The sequence below is a fragment of the Bubalus bubalis genome, chromosome 22, assembly GCF_019923935.1.
Source record: "Bubalus bubalis isolate 160015118507 breed Murrah chromosome 22, NDDB_SH_1, whole genome shotgun sequence".
Taxonomy (NCBI): Eukaryota; Metazoa; Chordata; class Mammalia; order Artiodactyla; family Bovidae; genus Bubalus; species Bubalus bubalis.
Window position 1 is genome coordinate 14,263,704 of NC_059178.1, and position 16,555 is coordinate 14,280,258.

A 16,555-nucleotide genomic window follows, 5' to 3' on the forward strand; every position below is an offset into this window, starting at 1 on the left:
CTAATCTGATCTGATCTGATCTCTGGGAACTGGAAATCAGTGTGTAGCCAGGAGTGCTGTTTTTCATTGTTGGGTTTTATTACTTTTTACTTTTTCAAGTCTTGTATATGTGTTAAAATTTTAAAGTAAAACAACAACAACAAAAATGGAATTTATTGGCTTAGGTAAATATAAAGTTAAAAAACAGAGTGATCTTTAGGAATAGCTTGATGAGATCTCCAGCTCCATTTTTCTGTAGCTCAGTGCTGTCCTCTGAACTCTTTTATAGTAGCAAAACAGTTGCAGTAGCTCCAGCCCTTACACGTACCTTCAATATCTCTGATAATGGAGCTTCTTCCCAAGAGCTCCCCAGGAAACATGTCCTGCATCTTATGTGATAGAATTTGTTCCGGTCACTATGGCCAGGGAGCTGAACTGAGCTGCTTGGTTTAAGCCAACCATAACCCACCTCAGAAATACATTGGCTATGAGGTGCAAGTGGTAATCTGGGAGGAAATTGGTGTTCTTCTGCCAAGAGGAAGGATGAAAGGATGATGGGTGGCTCAGAGTAAGAAGTGTCCAGTACAAATGTGTTCCTCTGGAGAATATCTCTTTATGAGATGTAGGTCCCTCCTAATTCTTTTGATTGGTTGGTTGGTTGATTTGATGGCATTTAACTTAAGTTAAAAGTTAACTTTTGCTCTGTGTGACTCATGAAATAGGGAAGGCTGGACATAGAGAAAATGACTTGATAAGAGAGGTTAAAGGGGGCATCCCACACCATATAAGTGATGTGGCAGCATGAAAAAATGAAAGGCAGAGGTGAGTCCAAAGCCGCATTCTTCAGGGAAGTGTGTACTACTGTGACTCAGTTGGACACGATCAAAAATTTCAGCCTGGAGTGATTGAAGGACAACTCCTGAACAGTTCCCTGACTTCACCTCTCTTCCCAGCCAGCCTACCACAGATGCCGGAAATTGCGTCATCAGAAACTCATCTGTGTAAGAAGTTCCCATGACCGTTGGGAGGGGGTACATTTGGCTATTGCCTGTCGCTAAAGCAGAAGGCCTTAGTTTGCCAAATCCTTCCTGGACAGCTGCAGCGGGAGGAGATTTGGGGTGTGGGAGGGGAGGAGGGGAGAAGTATCTGGAGGCGGGGGGCCCACTCAGCACAGGTGTGGAGGTGGGAGAAAGAGAACCAGGTGAGGACTAAGATGTCGTGGGGGCTGGGGGACAGCACCAGGTCCTTAGTCCCCAGAGCGCTAACCTTAACCTGAGTCCTGATAAGGGGAGCACTAGACACTCTCTACGACTCGGTTAGCCAGCTTGCCAAACTCATCAGCTCGCTCCATCCCTCTGACTGATGTCCACAGCTGGAGGAACACTTGGGGCAGGAAGGCGGCTGTCCAAAATGTCCACCGTGTCTGCTCCCACCAGCTGAGCTGAATGCTTTCCTAGAGGCAGCTGGCTTACTTCCCAAACCTGTTTACGCCAGTGGAACTTGCTATTGTAATTATGCAATTTAATTAAGTATTATACAAACCAATTAAATCTCACTGCAAAAAAAAAAAAAAGAAATTGTTTCAATGAAACAATTGGTTGAAAATTTGGAAAGGCTCAAAAAAAAAAAAACAGTTCATTTTATTTAATAAAAAAAAATGCTGTTGAGTTAGATGTGGATGAAACAACTAGGAAAGGTTGGGGAAATATTCACGAAATTGAGGGAGACTTTTGCATTCAGATTATTTTGCAAGTGTGTTTAGCTTCTCATTCCATTTAAGAAAACCATACTTAGAAATAAGTGTGGTTTATGCCAGAAAGACAATCAGAACAATTACATCCAGGAGATGTGAAGGTAGAGAAACATGTTGGCTTTATATCCAAAGTTCAGTGAGTGAATATACAAACATGTAAGATGCTAAAATGTTTCAGCTCACTGACTAATCATCTCAGCTAAGAGGGCTTCCTGCATAGCTTATTTGTGGTGGGCTTCATCTCCTGGACACTCACTCCCACTCTTCTGACTCAGAGGCTGGTATGCAGGGCGAGATCACACTTATCAGCCGCAGATGCTTCGTTGGCTGGGTTTCCCAAAACTGGCAGAACTGGGAGAAGCCAAAGAGAAGCAGGAAAAAAAAAACAAAAAAACTGAGGATGGCTTCAACCTGGATCAGCCCCTCTGCTGCCTCCCAGCTGTCACCCAGCGGCCTGAGCAGTAGGTCCAGCCTACATTGCACTCTCCCCAAACTACGCACCCTGCACCCCACCCTGAGAGAACAGGGAGCAGGGTGACTCCATACGTGAGACTCAAGCTCAGAGGCAGCTGCCGTTTGGGTTCTTTATCTGCCCTCATGGCTGCAACTCTGGCCTTTCCACACACACCTCCTTCTCCAGCCACATCTGCTCACTCACTGCCTTGGTTATGCTTGACCACTCCCACCTATGCCTGTTTGCTAAGAGTCTCTCTTCTAGACTGCCCTTTGCCCGGACTCTTCATATCTTCCCCTTCCTTCAGCTTCTGCTTACTGTCTGCTGCCTCCAGGAAGCCCTCACTGATTACCCGCTGAGCTTACTGCATGTACTGCCCTCCTGCACTTAGTCTTGACTGCTTTCTCATCTTTCCAAGATGCGGGGCGATTTTAGGTGCCGAGGAGAGGTTCTCACCCAGGTTCAACCCAACACCTCTCCTGAGCTATAAAATTGGAGTTCTTCTTGAGACCCTTTCTGGATTTTATTTCAGACACTCCCATCTCACAGTCACCACCCTGCAGGACTGCACAAATTTCAGCACTAAAGCCCCCACAATGGACATAGAGATTCAGGAATATTTGTCCTGAAAAGTTGATGTGGGAGAACCACGGACTTCCTACGGGCTGTAGGACACTGGGTTCCCTCCCTGGGTCCCCAGTTCTCAAGGGAAAGTTGTAGTTCCGTTCGACTCAGTTCCTTCAAAAACCTTTAAATCAGAGACTTCCTGTAAGCAAGGCACTGGGGTGGGGTCAGGGGGGAGTCAGGATGGGCGGGGCCGGAGATGAATGACACATGATGGCACCTCCCCTCAGAGCGCTTGAGTAGGTGGGGAAGATGCCCAAGTGCCTGAGGAGCTGGGACGGTGATGCACAAAATGCCGAGGGACGTGGGGTGTCCGGGCAGACTTCTTACAGGGGGTGAGAGCTGGGGGGACCTGCGGGGAAATCGGAGGGTGGGCCTTCCAGGTGGGCGGGTGGCCAGGACTGTTCTCATACTCCACACAGATGCAAGTAGTGCTTCCTGCGGCCCTGGTGCGCCTGGGGGCCTCTGTCGGGATCGCTTCTGATGCCTCGTGGGAGGGGAAGCTGGGTGGTTGAGGAGACATCTCTTTCTAAGTCGGGCGGTGGGAGTTCCAGGGAAGAGTTCTGACTCAACTTTCCCAGGCCCCAGAGGCTGGTTGACATGCTGAAGGGACACGTCATGGTTGGCCTGGGACAGCCGCTTTATGCCTACTGTCCCCTGGTGACTATTAACAGCGTCCCCTTTCATTCTCAAAGTGCCCTTGTTTGGATAATAAAATGGCTTGTCCAAGCCGGGGGAGTGATGCGGTCCCGGGGGAGCAGGGGCCGCAGGGGACAGCTCCGGAGGCGGCCTTCTCCAGGTGCTCCTTGGGCTGTGGGCGTCGCCCGCCCCCTGTCCAGACACCTGCTGCACCACCCGCACTGCCTGGACCCTGCTGGCCACCGTGCCTGCAGGTACAGTGTCACCTGCAGGTCTGTCTTTCGCATCATTGGGGTGCAGAGTAAACAGTGGAGTTTGAAAATAAAAAGTCAAGTAAATCCTTTCCCGGGGGAATCAGTTTTTTTCTTCCATCTGAAAGGGGGCTGAAAGCATCTTTTTCTCTAAGAGAAAGCATGCTAGTTGCTCAGTTGTGTCTGATTCTTTGCGACCCCATGGGCTGTAGCCCACCAGGCTCCTCTGTCCGTGGAATTTTCCAGGCAAGAATACTGCAGTGGGTTGCCATTCCCTTCTCCAGGGGTTCTTCCCGACCCAGGGATCCAACTTGGGCCTCCTGCATTGCAGGCGGATTCTTTACCGTCCAAACCACCAGAGAAAGCCTGGTATTAGTTATTCCTATCACAGTGGACACCAGGTGAGATAGAACTTCCTGGAAAGTAGGTTTAGATAGAGGGAGGAGTATGAGTGATAGGGTGCAGGGCACCAGGACAAGGGCAAGACCCACACAGGCGGGAAAAGCCACCAACGGGAAGCCTGTGGTCACGAAGACAGAGCAGGCCCGCCTCCTGGTTCTGCCGCGTGGACCTCCGAATGCCGCCTTTGCCAGCCTGATGTCCGTCCCCACGGGGGCTGACGAGGCAGCCTTGCTCCCAGGGCCCTCCGGTTCCCCTCCCCACACGCGTGCCCACACCAGCCTCGAAGTCCCAGCCCCACTAGGCAGCAGAACCAGGCGGACAGGCAGAGTGGGCAGCCCACGCAGCCCCAGACCCCATCAGCCAATGAAGGCAGGCACATAGAACCTTGTTATTAAACCCACGAGACTCCCTTCCGCCCCTCAGCCCCTGTGGGAATTCTGCTGCGCTGAGATGCCTTCTTCAGGAGCCCTGCAGACGTGAAGGCTTTGTCATGCTTTCTTCCTTATGTTATGGAAAGAAAACATTTTTCCCCAGATTTAAACCATTGTTCAATATTACAGCGTCGACTATTCTCTATCATTCCCCTGCATCCACTCAGGTTCCACTGAGCTTTCACCATCCTGCCTCACCAGCCAGAGAGCATTGGGAAGGACCCCCTCAGTGGGCGCCCTCCTCCTTCTTACCCTGGCAGTGTGGGCAGGGGCCCCTGGGGGCTGGGGGCCTGGATAACCTTTCCCTGTTCCTCAGGCAAGGATCTGCTGTTAGCCCTGGCTCAGATTTGCCCAAGCCCAGGAATACTTCCCTGAGGCCAGACAAAAAAGAAAACGTGTGTGATTGAGCAGCAGGACTGGGGCTGGCAGCCTGACCAGAGAGATTGGGCCTCTGTTCCTTGGACAGGTTCTCTTGCCTCCCCTATCCCAGGCCCCAGGCCCCAGCTTTGGCTTCGGCTCTCTGGGTTCAGCCCTTTCTCCTCCTCAGGCTGTTTTAAGGTTCTAGGCCAAGGTCGCAGAAGTTCAGACTTCCAAGGGAGCCATCACCCGCCAAAGCAATGACTGAGAGGATTTGGTTGCCTTGGAAGACACTGTTCTCCAGTGACACACGCATACTTTCCTGTCCCCATCCCCCCACCTCTCTCTCCTCTCTCAATCAGAGCAGACCAACCTGGACTGGTGCCCTGCGGGCTGGACCTCAGCTCATGGGTTTCCCCGAGATGCCCGCATGTTGAGCCCCGGGGCCAAGGGCCATGCTACTGCCCTGCAGGCTGCTTGGCAATGACCACACACACACACACACTTTGCAGCACTTCCAGGGAAAAGCAGGGAAATGTCCCTTTGTTGAGTGGGCTCTCAACGCCAAGCAACATCGCATTTGCAAGTGCGTCTGGGGGAAGCCCCTCTGAATGTGTTCCCAGGGTTGGGAAAGTGGCCTCTGGACCAAACGCAAGGTCTCCCCTAAGGTGTGGGGGGTGCTGCTGTTTATTCTGTTCAGCAAATACTCAGGAGTTTGCTGGAGGAAAGGGAAGCTTACCATCAGATTCTTTCCTTTCGTGGGGAAATAAAGAGGCATGCAAGTAATCACTGTTGAATTCAAGGAATGTTTATCGAGCACCTACTCTATCGGCTATTGGGGGTGGAGGAACAGTAAAGGTTGGGTGGAGTCTGGCTGTGGGCATGGGCTGGGTCTCTGTTTGACTCCCTTCTGGAAGGCAGTGGCGGTGAGCCTGGCACAGGGCATGTGCTCAGGAAGAGTGAGTTAATGCTCAGTCACTGCCTGGCAAGCAGAAGTGTCCCGGTTGCTGGGGTCCGTGCCTCTGTTTGCCTCACCAGCTGGGCGGGGCAGGGGGTCCTGCTGGCCTGCCCTCTTGGCTTTCCCAAACAGTCTCTAGCACTTCGGACAGGCGTGGTTGTACTTCTGGTTGAAAGGACCGTGTTGGTCTCTGGACCTTCCTCCAAGACCCCAGCGTGGCACCCAGTGGGGCCCAGTGATGGAGGTGGGTACTAATTGGCCCTGAGTATTGTGTTTTTGGGTTGGTTGTTTTTTTAACTAATAGACTATTTTTTTAGAACAGTTTTAAGTTTATAGAAAAATTGAGCAGAAAGTACAAAGTTCCCACATACCCTCTTTCTTCCCCTCCCTCCAAGTTTCCCCTACTATTAATATCTTGCATTAATGTGGTACATTTGTGATAATTGGTGAACCAATACTGATACATTATTTTATTTATTATTTTATTGAAGTATATTGTATTTGCTTCAGGTATGCAGCAAAGTGATTCAGTTATACATACGTGTATGTATATATGTATGTATATATTTTTCTTCTTTTCCATTATAGTTTATTAAAAGATACTGAATATAGTTCCCTGTGCTATATAGTAATTCCTTGTTGTTTGTCTGTTTTATATATGATAGTGTGCAGCTGTCAATCTATTGGTATATCATTATTTACTAAAGTCCGTAGTTTACACTAGAGTTCACTCTTTGTGTTGTACAGTTTTACGGGTTTTGACAAATGTATAAAACCATGTGTCTACCATTACAAGGTCACACAGAATGGTTTCGCTTCCCTGTAAAACCCCCTGTGATTCACCTGTTTATCTGGACTGTCTGCCCTCTGGCAACCACTGATCTTTTCCTTATCTCCATAGTTTTTCTTTTTCCAGAAGGTCGTATAGTTGGAATCATATAGTATGTAGCCCGTTCAGATTGGCTTCTTTCACTTAGTAATACACATGTAAGGCTCCTTGATGTCTTCATGACTTAATAACACATTTCTTCTTAGCACTGAGTAATGTTCCATTGCATGGATGTACCACAGTTTATTTCTCCATTCGCCCACTGAAGGACATCTTGATGGCCTCCACTTTTGGCAATTATGAATAAAGCTGCCATAAACTTCTGTGTGCAGGTTTTTGTGTGGACCTAAGTTTTCAGCTCCCTCGGGTGAATACTTAAGTATATGCTTTCTGGATCCTATGGACAGAGCATGTCTGGTTCTGTAAGGACTAGACAAACACGAGATGGACTGTCTGTGCCATTTTATGACCTCAGTGTGGTTAATTTTAATATTAGCAGAAAAAGCAAACTGTAACCAACATAACACAGCCTCAGAAGGATCCTGGGAAGAGAAGCCCCTGCGTCTCTGTCACCATAGACCTCAGCTGACCCACGCTAGCGACAGCTCGTCACCCCAGGCGTCTTCTCACCAGGTGCTGGGCTGCCACCAGCCCAGTAGCACTTCCCATGGGAGCGCAGTCAGCGCTCATCCATGTGCTGGGCTCGAGCTAGGAGCTAGCACTTAGCAGCGAGCACACAGTCTGCGTTCCCCGATGGGGCTGATCTCCCAGGGAAAAGCTGGTCTCACCGTCCTCACCAGAGAACACAGGTGCCGCACCTGGTGCCAAGTGTGTCCCACTGGCTCGTTTCATCTCTGTTTCAGCCCCGGGAGGTAGGAGGTCAGTGCCATTATTCTGCCCATTTTGCTGGTGAAAATCTAAAGCAGAGAGAGGTTAAGTCACTTGTCCAAGGTCACATAGCTGGTCCATGGCAGGGTCAGTCTGGCTCTAAACCCCAGAGCATTATGGCCTCCTGGGAGCTGCAAGGCCCTGCAGCAGAGACTAATGACCTCCCTGTCCCCTGAGGGCACCTCTCACAGCCTGTACCCCTCCTCGTGAGGTAGAGTCAGTCGCTTCAAAGTCATTCCTGGAGGGGGTTGCGGCGGCAGGGATAGTGTGCGTGGTGGGAGGAGGCTGTAGTCTACCTGCTGGCATCCAGCGTCAGACAGGCCCCTCCCAGCCCTGCGTGCTTGCTGAGGCTGCTGTGGGGCACAGGGTACACAGGACGCACGGGAACCCTCCCACCACCCACTAGGTGTGTGCAGGCCCCAGGCTGGGAGTCTGGGACCCATGTTCTGCTTCTGGTCTTGTCCTTGGTGTGACCTGGGGTGAGACATTTGCCCTCTCTGGACTCAGGTATCCTGGTTGTAAAGTGAGAGATTTACAGGATTGCTTCAGCATGGACATTTGATGCTTTTCAAAAAGCCATTAGAGACCCTGAGAAGAACAACACCAATTTTCTGTCACATGTTGATCGTAAGTGCTGTGGCATCTTAGAAGAGAAAGGTTAGTGCTGATTTAAAAAAAGAAAGAAGGAAAAAGATTTCATGAATTTGCGTCAGCTCTCAAGGCAGCATCTCTACAAAGGTGCTATCGAGAACAATGGTGTTTATCCATGAGCAGAAAGGTCACAAGGGGCCAACGTCATGCCTACAGCAGGCTCTGACCTGTCTCCAGTCTGGGGCCTCCTCCTCTCAGGTGTCCAGGGCCAAATATGGCCTGACCCACAGGCACTGTTCATTCTGGGCCTAGACTTTCACAGTCCCCAAACCATGCAGTGCTCTGTCTGGTCCCTCTGGTTGACATCATGCAGGTGAGATTTCATACTAAAACTCGCAGGCCTTGAGGGAACACCTGGAAAAGGCTCTGAGTTCTAGGGCTTGGTTTGAGCAAGGATGCTTGTGAGCTGGATTCTTCTGAGAAGGTCACTCAGCTTCTCTGTGCTTCCATCTTCCTGACTGTACAGTGTCCTGGAGGGAGTTTGCAAGCAGGGACCACACCTTCTCTTGTGTGCATCCCCACAGGTAGCAAAGACCCTGGAATACTGCCATTGCTCAGTAAACGGTTAACTCTATCCCACCTGCCAGACAGGTACGTGGGAAAACACTTTTTTAAATTATAAAGCATCACAAAAGTGTTAGCTAATATTAATTAATATTGGAGTTAGTCACTCAGTCGTGCCCAACTCTTTACGACCCTGTGGATGGTAGCCCACCAGGCTCCTCTCTATGAGAATTCCCAGGAAAGAATTGAAGTGAATTGCCATTCCCTTCTTCAAGGAATGTTCCTGAGCCAGGGATCGAACCCTGGTCTCTAATGTTGGTACAAGTGTTAGGCTGTTAGTCTCATAGTTCTGAGTCACATTTAGTCTTCCTATTGCTACTGAAAGCCAGGAGCAATCAGAGAAGAGGACCTAGAAGTTTGTGGCCACAGATTTGCAGACATGTATGGGCCTCCCACCTTCAGTGTCTGTATGCTTGGGGAGGAGAGAAGAGGGGCTGAGAGTGAAGAAAGGGAGGGAGGTTGGACTGCACAGCCTGGTCAAGGGCCAAGCATTTCTACACGCGACAGCAGGCTGGAGCCAGACCCCTCGGCACCTTGACCTCTGGTTCCGAGTCTCCTCGGGGAGAGCCAGGCGTGCGCTCCCTGCAGAGGTCTGGCCCTTGACAGACAGCGCCGACTGGTCATGGAGCCAAGGGCTGAGGAGACGGAGCCTGGGTGATGATGTCCTTTGGCCCATTTCCAGCCCTTCCTGGAGATTCGAGGAAACAAGTCATTAGTCTGGAGTGTTCCTTAATGAGAGCAAGGCAGCCAGATTGTTGGGTTTGAGATCCCCCAGGTCAGGGTCCAGGAAGGCACTTGAAATCTTTAAGGACCTTTTGCTGGCTGAGGGGCCATGAACTTGAACCTTATTTCTCCAGAGGTGAAAGCGTGCCCAACATTTGGGAGGATGGATGGGGTGAGGGATGGGTAACTATTAGCTTGGAAAGTTGATAGCTTCACATTCTCACCGCAGACCATAATTGTGGGAAGGGACGTTCGTGATCACTTCCTTAACTAGCAAAGGAGAAGACCAAGGCTCAGAGAGGGAACAAGGCTTGTCAGGAACTTTCCTCAGACTCTTCTTATCTCACAAGCCTGGATTTTTTTTTAGGTCTTTATTGAATTGAATTTGTTACAGTATTGTTTCTGTTTTTTGTTTGGTTTTCTGGCCACTGTTGAACTCGCACCCCTGCATTGGAAGGCAAAGTCTTAACCACTGGACTCCCAGGGAAGTCCTAAGCCTGGATGTTTTCCCCCTTTTTTTTCCCTCGTAACATTATTTTTTGAGGCTTAAAGCACGTTCCAAGAAAAAAAAATCTGGATGCAGGAAAAAAAAAAGTATCCATGCTATTTATTCACTCTCACTCACAGAAGCTGTTAGCTCTAATGACCTTTCCAAATTAATAAAATCTGTAAATGTTCAATTGTTTATTGCACACATTGAGTTACACCTCAAAATGGCTGGAGGGACGCGCTCACCTGCCTGGAGTTTCTAGCTTGAGGGTTCTGCAGCCAGCAGGTATGCTCTGCACCCCAGGCAGGGAGCTGTGCCCGGATTCCCTGTGAAAGGAGGCACAGCCCATTTTCCCTCCCAGAGCTTTGAGGGAACAGCACACAGTGTGCTCAGAGCCTGTGGCAGACAAAAAAATGTTAGTGACAATCCCGGTCCAAAGGTCCTTCCAGAGAATTTAGGGGAGAGACAAACCCTTCAGACACGAATATAGAATCGTTCCCAAACAAATGCTCAAGGGTGGCTTTGTGACGTTCGCAGAACGTAGATCCACTAGAAAGGGTCGGATTTGGTTTGGTGGAGGCCACAGGAAATGGCTTTCTGGGCAGGCAGCATGGGCAAGAAGGAGCCCATGTGCCTGGGGGAGGAAGCCGGTCCCGAGTGTGGGGGATGGGCCCGGCTGGGTGGAAGGGGTCCCCGCTCTGGGCGGTGATGGGGTTCGGACTCCATGAAGTGGGCACAAGGAGATCCTGTTTGTTATGCTCAGACACCTGCATCCGTGATGCTACTGCATGAACACCATGTTTGCAAGCCCAGAGTGACACAGCCCAGTTTGTCCTTGAGTGAGAAAAGCTGTGTTACCACAGGAGGATTTTTTTTTTTTTAATTGTGGTAAAATATGCATAACATTCGGGGAAGGCAATGGCAACCCACTCCAGTACTCTTGCCTGGAAAATCCCATGGACGGAGGAGCCTGGTGGGCTGCAGTCCATGGGGTCGCGAAGAGTCAGACATGACTGAGCAACTTCACTTTCACTTTTCACTGTCATGCATTGGAGAAGGAAATGGCAACCCACTCCAGTGTTCTTGCCTGGAGAATCCCAGGGACGGTGGAGCCTGGTGGGCTGCTGTCTATGGGGTTGCACAGAGTCGGACACTACTGAAGCGACTTAGCAGCAGCGCATACATAACATTTACCGTATTAACCGTCTTTAAGTGTATAGGTTAGTGGCGTTGTTTATTCACATTGTTGTGCAACTATTGCTACCATACATCTCTAGAACATATAGTTTCATCTTCATCTTCCCCAAATTAAACACTAACTCACCATTCCCCTCTCTCCCCAACTCCTGGTAACCTCTGTATTCTACTTTCTGTCTCTATGAATTTGACTGCCCTGTGATTGAAGTGTGAAAGTCAGCTCAGTCGTGTCTGACTCTTTGCAACCCCATGGACTGTAGCCTGCCAGGCTCCTCTGTCCATGGAATTCTCCAGGCAAGGATACTAGAGTGGGTAGCTTTTCCCTTCTTTAGGGGATCTTCCCAACTCAGGGGTCGAACCCAGGTCTCCCACATTGCAGGCAGATTCTTTACCGTCTGAGCCACCAGGGAAGCCCGGATACCCATATAAGTAAAATCATACAACATTTGTCGTTTTGTCTTATTTTCATTTACCATAATGTCTTCTAGTTCATCCATGTTGAAGGATATATCAGAATTCCCTTCCTTTTTAAGTCTGAGTAACATTCCGTCATACATGTGAACCACATTTTGTTCACCCATTCGTCCAATGGACTCTTGGGTTTCTCCCATCTCCTGCCTATTGTGAGTGATGCTGCTATGAACATGGGTGTGCGGCTATCTGTTTAAATCCCTTGCAGGATGATTTTGAGCTTTTAAAAACAAGTGCTTTGGGTTTTCAAATCATCAGGAGGGAGCAGCTGACCCTCACTGCTATCACTCCATGAGGAACAGATTGTCAGCTTGCAGTTTCCCACGCGTGAAGACTCTTCTGCCTTGAGCAGAGCTCTTCATTACCCTCTGCCAGGGACACAGATTGCAGGCTGGACTCTGCGTGCACACGGCCTTTCCCCACGCCACACTAAGTGGCTGCCGTCTGCGTGCTAGCCAGCGTCAAGGCCTCTTTGCCTTCACTTCTTATCCTGAAACGCATCAGTCATGTTGAATTTGTCCCTCACTGAGGTAGCAGATGCTCTGCACTCTTGCTTGGTAAGTTCTTTCTCCTACCTTCTAAAATGTATTTAGCCACAATCGTAAAAGCCACGGGAAATCACACAGGCACAATGCTCCCTTCTGGTCCTATGTCCTCCCCACCTCCTCCAAAAATCTCTCCGATCATTGCCGAAGAACAATAAGACATCCTGTCTTGAGGCATCACAACTGCTGACCATTAATTGCCTCTACAGATCCCAAACTCACCTAAAGCACATTAAAGTGGTGACATGCTCAGGCAGAGAGGCAGGAGAATGCACAGTTCAGGTTGGCATTGTCATTAACTCAAGTCTTTGGTGTCAACTCTCTCCCGCACCGAACGTCCTGCCTGGCCCTACAGTCAACCTCCGAAATGCATTTTCTGGCCTTTGTTGGTTTGTGTCAGCTCTTGAACATTATTTAAATGTAGTTTGGGGCCCATGCATGCAATTACCATTGTGTTATTATTCAGAACCAGATTGTTAAGATTCAGGCAGCTGTACAAGGAGATGCCCTGTGCTGTGAGGTCCAATTTAGGAGGGCCTTCTGAGCTGGCGCACAGGGTTGCTAGGCAACCCCATGCTACAGAAGAGGAGGCCTCACTCCGAGTGGGAAGAAGCCCAGCGCCTTCAGGGAATTGGAGGCAGTGGTCAATCTGAGACTGGCATGGCGCCGGGGAGGGGGAGGGAGGCGACGTGGGCCGAACCCACGGCCGGAGGAGGGGGGATCTTGCCAGGGGCGCCCACCCAACTAGCATGCGGTGTTCCTGGGAGGGGAGAGTGCTGCTGGGAGTGAGAACGCAGAGAAGGTGCAGAAGCCAGAGGTTGGCCAGGAAACTGCTGAAGGATACCCAGAGCAGATGCTAATATGCTTCTCCATCCCTTTCTTCTCTTTGCAGGAAATGAGCAGGTTTGCACAGAAACTGCTGGCCTGAAATTTAAGAAGACGTGGTCGCTTGTGAGTCTGAATTTTGCTTTCTTCGGTCTGTGGTTTGACAGTGTTCCTGGGAAGTGGGTGGGTTTCCCCGTTTGGGGAAGGGAACGTGACCTGGATGAAGTTGGGCTTTTGGTTCTTCTGGAAGGTGCCTCTGGCTGGGTGGGACTGGACCCAGGGATGGAAGGCTGTGAAGGCTCATGGTCTGAGCCTCGGCTCTGCCCTCTGAGTGGAGGGTGCCCACTGGCTCATGATAGAGAGCAGCTCCCTTGGGGTCGATTGGTGTGTGAGGAAAGCCGGACTCCTTTGGTATGAGGATGATGTGTTTTTTTTTTTTTTTAATTTTTTGCCCTGGGGCCACAAACAGTTTGCACAATTCCAAGTTTGCTGCTAGGGTGATCTTATTTAGAACAGTAAATTCTCATACAGGCCCTTTAGCAGCGTGTTAAACTGAGAGCAATCATATGACCCAGTCCATTACTCCATCTGGGAGTATTGTTAATTTGCCAGATGCCTGGTACTATCTGGTGGCCCTGAGAAATACAAGAGAGGCTGCAGGTTCAGGCTCTGTTTTGGAGGAATGGTCAGTCCGATGTGGGAAGAGAAGACATCTGCCCATGAAACCATGAAAGAACTTTATGAAAGGGCACGCATCCTGCTCTGGCCCGTATGGCACAGGCAGAAATGCTGGTGATGGGAGTGGTTAGGGAAGGTGTCCTGGGTAAAGGGAGAGCTGAGCTGGGCTGATGGAAAAGGGAGGCTGTTCTGGGGAGAAAGGAACAAGGATGAGGCCCCAGGATGGGAACCCCAATGGCCTATGTGGAGGATGTCATAGACATGGGTCTAATGGGGAGGGGAGGAAATGCTATGACACTGGGCAGGACCACGTGGTACAGGGCTTGGCATGCCTTCATGACTGGTCCGCAAAGAATCAGGATAGCAAGTATCCCTGATCTATGTAAGTAAAATGAGGTTTCTGCCAGTTTATGACTCATTACGTGGAAAAGAATATATGGGTTTTTCAACAAGTTGGAAGTTGTATTCGAGATCAACACAGACACTGGGTAGATCACAGGAAATTCACATGGGGGATACTCCTTGCATCTCAGTGAGAGAGAGATTCCACCTTCTCCAGACAACTGCAGCTGGGGGTCATGAGACCGTGATGGGGACCCACCCTAAGCTTCGGGTGGACTGTCGCCAGGACAGTGTTCCCCGTGTCCACGTGCTTTTCCCTGGAGTTGCTTCTCATGCAGGGAGCTCCAGGTACTATGCCCAGGGTGAGGAGCAGCTGGGGTATATTTATGTAACAAAGGTTAATTTAATGATTTGTTCCAAGCAAGCAGAGGATCCTTGCTTGTTCTGAATGTCAAGAACAACCAGGATTTATATGGCGTTGCCCGTTCGCAGCACACTGGACAGTCCTGCCTCATCTGAGCCTCACAAAGGCTGTCAGGTGTGCCGTTTTGCAGATGAGGAAATCGAGGCTCCAAGAGCTTCAGTATTTCATTCGAGATTGCTCAGCAGGTAGAGCTGATGTTCATGCTGACTTTCCACTGATCACTGCTGCACGTCTGATTATGGAGCAGGCCTTCTGGGTCTGCTCCTACCTCCTGCCCATTCGTCCTGGGGAAGAAGAGAGCTGTGCAGTCTCACCAGGTCTAGCTGTGGGAACTCTGTTCCGAATGGTCACTGTTTTGCTGTGCTGCCTTTCATGGAATGTATGGTATCAGACTGGTGATTTTGACTGGGCAGGAAATTGGTTACGGTTCTGCCCTCAAAGAGGAAGGCTCATGTGTGCGTCTACCACCGGGGGCCAGCCTCTGGAAAGATACAGGAAGGCAGCATCTGACTGACTTAGGTTGGGTTCTCTAGAAGCAGAGCCTGAGACAAGGATTCAGGCACATGTGATGTAGCAAAAGACAGCGTTAGGGAAAGCTTGTAAGGGAGGGAGGGAAGCCGAGTCAGGAAGGAGGAGCTAAGCAAAGGTATATCAGAGCAAGTCTCTTTTTGATTGGGTGCCCAGCAGGAAAAAATGGGTTTGAGTGGGGCATTGGTCATATTTACTACCCTGGCATGAGCGTCAGTGCTGTGAAGATAGCCAAATGTAATTTTCACCTGACCTGGCAGTAATTTTCATTGCATTTTAAGAGTATTGATATTAAAATAGAAATCAATGGTGTCAAAGTCTGTCTTCACTGAAACAACTATGTGCTTTTTTAAACTATAATTTTATTCTTAATAGGTAATACAGTTCCATGGCCCTAAATGCAAAAGTATCAAAAAGTATGCTGTGAAAAATATCCTTCCCACCTCTGTCCCAAGCAGCCTGGCTCCTCCTCTGCTGATAACCAATATTATCCAGATTTGGGGTTACTTTCCGATGACAGTCTATACACACCAACAGTGGGGCAGTTTAGATTTCAAAGTGTTGGTCAGTCCGATTGCAGTTATAGTAAGACACTTGGTCCTTAAGAATCAGCAGAACTGGGTCTGTTCCAGAATCAGCTGAGCCGAGGTGTACCTTTTATTTGGAGAGAGAGCATTTCATCAAGTCAGTTCTCAGTGAGATGTTCAGAAGACGTAAAGCCTTTATAAATATTTCCAAACTCCCTAGAGTTACTATATAAACAATTGATATAAGAATTGAAAATTGTTATTTCCTCATTAAAGCAAATCACCTCTAAAGAGCTTGAGATGCTGTGTTACAGCCCTTGAAATTCCCAAATATTTTAAATAATATAAACGTTCACGAAGTTCACTCATTCAAATCGCTGCATTTATCCCCTAATGTTACTTGCGTATCATTTGATGACTTACTGAAATGTGTATTGTTTCCACAGTCTGTTTAGGTCTACTGCAGTGTCAGCACCTTGTGAGTTCTCACTGTGGTTTCCTTTTATGAATTGACTTTACGATTAATATGTAATCTGGAGATACTTTCCTCAACATAGGAGCGGGTCAGTGATGGCATAGGATCCATTGTTGGTGAGCTCCCTGTTGGAGGAGGTGTTGAAAGAGCAGCTGGGTCATCTGTCAGCAAAGTCACGAAGGAAGTCTATCCTCTGTGACAGGCAGGTTTAGAAGACTTTTAAGTTGCTCTCATAGCTGAGTCTGGTGTCTGTGGCTTCATTATCCTTATTTCCTTAGAGGCCATTTACCTTGTGTGAAATGCAGGCTATCGGGCTCACACTACACACTTACCTTCTGAATTTTTGTTCCACAGGTTTTATGCCTATAAATGTCCACATGGAACTTACTTTGTGATCTCATAGGCCTGGCATGTATGTTTTCCTCTTTCCTGCTCTCTGTCGTGTTTACACTCTCTCTTGGATCACAAGAAAATCCACTAACTTGTATCTGACCTGTTCAAGCCCCAAGACAGGTTTTGGTGACACCCCCACAAGGCAATGAAAAAAAAA

General features: G+C 49.1%; 1 protein-coding gene across 2 annotated transcripts in view; it reads left to right on the plus strand.

The window, feature by feature from the left end:
* ZBTB7C (zinc finger and BTB domain containing 7C) overlaps nucleotides 1-16,555 on the plus strand; it is a 305,996-nt gene that overhangs the window by 133,576 nt on the left and 155,865 nt on the right. Inside the window, exons 1-2 of one of the 2 annotated variants that reach the window (XM_045164073.1) lie at nucleotides 4,829-6,092; nucleotides 13,099-13,157. The gene's annotated coding sequence lies outside the window, so the exon portion shown is untranslated. Of the gene's footprint in view, nucleotides 1-4,828; nucleotides 6,093-13,098; nucleotides 13,158-16,555 lie in introns of those variants that run through there. The other variant, XM_045164072.1, reaches the window with a different exon arrangement.